The following is a 3,316-nucleotide window of genomic DNA, read 5'->3' as shown; positions in this document are numbered from 1 at the left end:
AGTGATGATTTCATGAGTTTGAAGCCACCATAAGGAGTGCATGAAGCCTTGGAAAAAATATACAAGATGCCACTTCATAAATTTTGTCCAGAGGCTATTTTAGGTGTGGCGTCACCTTATTATTGGGCCAGGCCCATGTATTTTCGAAATACATAAGTATAGGTTGTTTCTAGAGTCCGTATGTGTGGGGAAACAAGAGTTAGGGTTGGTTTCGGACCCGTCCTCCAAGGGCCACGAAATCCCCCCCCCCCCATCTTCCTCCATATATACAACCCTTAGGGCGCCGTTTAGATTTTGGGTTTTGTTTAGATTAAAAGTTCGCCATAGCTGCAACTTCGCGTACTTCGTTTGTGTCCAACGACCAGACCAAGATGTCACAGAACCCCACCTTGATCAATAAAGTTTTCATCTTATATTTGCAATATCCAGATTGCAATCTCAGTTTCTTGCTTGTTCTTCGTTTGCTTGCAGGAAACAGGCCCTCATGGTCCGGTTGATCGTGCTCCGGCGTGGTCAATAACCCCTCGGAGTTGGTTTAGCGATTGCTAAGGCGCGACGTCCTTGCACGTTCGTAGACGGGTCGTCAAAGTTGACTTCCTATAAAATGATAGCCACCATCTCATCGAAAGACGGGACACCTTTGCCTCTATCATAAAGTTTCGTGGCATTTGGAGTCAATTTGATATTGATTTTCTGTGATGTAAAAAACATGGAAAAACAACAACTGGCACTTGGCACTATGTCAATAGGTTAGTACTAAAAAATGATATAAAATGATTATAAAACATCCAAGATTGATAATAAAACTGCATGGAACAATCAAAAATTATAGATGCGTTGGAGACGTATCAGCCTCATTGGGTTATTTTCTGAAGGTATGTGCAGTGATAAAAATAATCAAAACCTGACCAAGTGACCATGCTACAAACGTTCACCATTCCATGTAGAGTGAGAAAATAGGCAACCTGTGAAAACATGACAAGATTTATTAAATTTGGCATGAAGATCCTTCAACACAGAGTACCATATAATCCAATCTCCAAAGGGAGGGCAAAAACAGAGTTGAGTAGCCCTCAAAGAATGAGCTAGCCTGCATCGCAAAAAAGGGAAATTGTTAAAATTAGTTCACTTGTTTATCTAGGTTGGAATTCCAAGACTTCGGTGAGCTTGTTCCCATAGTTGTCCTTCCATTGCACGCGCCGCTATAGACCCATATAGCCCTTCTGCATCGTGTCGCCGCGTGGGTGGGTATGATTCTTGCTGTATCCAAAGAAAAGGTGTTAGAATCAAGTAGTGAGCTACATGAAGAATCGATGACCTGTTATAAAGCATGAGATAATTTGGTCCCACTACTTAAATTCCTAACTGTTATAGTGTCTCTAAGTTGTCTCTCTGCTTGGTCAATCAACAACTCTTTTGCTTATCTCTATCAATGGCTTAATTTGACAACCATAAACAACAACCATAATTTAGTCAAAACATATGCACGACAGAGATCAGAAAAATAAGTGACAACACAACATACAACTAAGAAAAATAAGCTATGAGTGTATCAATTCCCATAGTATCTCTAAATATACAAGCAACACCACAGGTCTTTGCTTATGAGGTTATAAACACCTTTTTATTCGCCAAAAGATGATCATGATATTTTTATGATGGCTCAAAGTGATGTCCGACCGAGTCATGGCCGAGCTCCAGTGCTGCGCCTCCACCAGCACCAACGCCCAGACCTACACCTAACCTCGTTGTGCCAGTTATCGGCAAAACCTTCTCCCTCCTTCGCACCTTCCGCAACAACACTGACGACCAATGGTTTAGATACCGGATCAAGAAGTACGACTGGTCTCCATCATGTTGTTGATGGGCTCATCTACGGTGCTGCTGGCTGGACAGCAGCAACCATTTCAGATTAAGCACCGACAAACTCATCTTGATGCAGACAAGTATCATGACAGTGAATATTCACACTAAATTGAAATCTGAGTAATCACATACGTATAGGCTATGTAGAAGATGGGAAGGAAGTGCAGTCCATATTTGCGTCAATAGTCACCATGTAGAAGAAGACCCATCCGAATTATACAGTCTGCAATGTAAGCAGTACATTCTTGACCTAATTCGGGAACACTAAATAACAAAAAAATCCACAATTAGTTATAGAATTTGTCTATTGTTCTTCTAAGCTAAATCTCCTTTGTAGGAATTTCTAGTGGAGTCTACCAAGGCCATATGGGGCAAAAGAAGCGATGCAGACTTCCATGAGTGCACGGGAGTAGGAAATACGTCGAGGGCGCGGCGGCGTACCTGTCTTGTTGGTGCGGCCGCGGATGGAGACTGCGGCCAGCATGCGGTGCTCTAGGAAGACGACCTTCTTCCGCCACCATGCCCATCACCGTGCGAAGGAGAAGGCGTACCTCAGCAGAGGTGTCTCGATGGCCACCCGGAGGTCCACAACAATGGTAGCGACGCCTCCTTTAGGACCTCGGAGGCGGCGCCTCCACGACCCCTCAACGCCGCAAAGGGATCCGCGGCTAGCGCGTGGGATCTGTGATGGCGGTGGTTGCGTCGTTCGCGTCACGAATAGATCGAGGGGTCGTCACTCCTTCGCTCCGTCCAGTTTTTTTGGTGCAAGGGGCCTTTGTCGTCGTCCGTTTTTTTCATGTGAGGGTTATTATGGGGAGGTGGGAGGAGGGACGAAAATAAACCAGACAAAGATGGGACGAAAATTAACCATGAAACGGAGACTACCAACTAAGACAAATCAGTGGCTCTTTTAACATACTAGTAAAATGCTCGTGCGTTGCTACGGGCTATAATGCATATATATGAAGCAAAGAAATAATTAAGTCATTTTAAAATTGATGTTTATTTCTCTCTCATACGTCGGAGTGTGTTTAAACATCAAACAGGCGCCTAAGCCTTGCAGCGAGAGCATAATATTACCATGTGACGACAAAAAAATAGCGCCATTTGATAAGAAAAAAGGTGCCGTGTATAGTTTCGAACCATGTCGGTACATGTGTCCTTCGTCTTCCTTTGTAACGCGCTTTTGGTTCTCTGCTGGCATAGCAGGTCTCCTTGTTCAATCGATCTATCTCCTCTATCTGCAACCACCTCCACCTCTCCTTCCTAACGGTGTAATCATCAGATGTCGCCCGACTGCATTGGCTCTCATTCCGACACCATCTTGTCCCCATTGACTTGCCCTCGCATATCCTGGATCAATCCTAGCACATCTTACCATTTTGTTCAGGCACCATCTCATCATCACTACACCGCCAAGTGTCCTCCTCATCCTTGGCCCAGCACATCG

At 44.4% G+C, this 3,316-nt stretch overlaps 1 long non-coding RNA gene across 2 annotated transcripts; it reads right to left on the bottom strand.

Moving 5' to 3' along the window:
- Positions 1-773: 773 nt before the first annotated feature.
- On the bottom strand, positions 774-2,629 carry LOC119271556. 2 transcript variants are annotated; one of them, XR_005134602.1, is made up of 4 exons: positions 2,308-2,629; positions 1,999-2,130; positions 1,621-1,888; positions 774-1,260 (listed from the first exon to the last, which is right to left on the bottom strand). It is a non-coding gene; the product is annotated as an uncharacterized LOC119271556 (long non-coding RNA). The 2 variants fall into 2 exon arrangements; XR_005134601.1 differs by lacking the exon at positions 774-1,260 and having other exon boundaries at positions 1,523-1,888.
- Between the last annotated feature and the right edge of the window lie 687 nt (positions 2,630-3,316).

Source organism: Triticum dicoccoides, chromosome 3A, assembly GCF_002162155.2.
Source record: "Triticum dicoccoides isolate Atlit2015 ecotype Zavitan chromosome 3A, WEW_v2.0, whole genome shotgun sequence".
In the NCBI taxonomy this organism is placed as follows: Eukaryota; Viridiplantae; Streptophyta; class Magnoliopsida; order Poales; family Poaceae; genus Triticum; species Triticum dicoccoides.
Note: the sequence above shows the minus strand (reverse complement) of the source record. Positions and strands in the feature narration are given on the sequence as shown.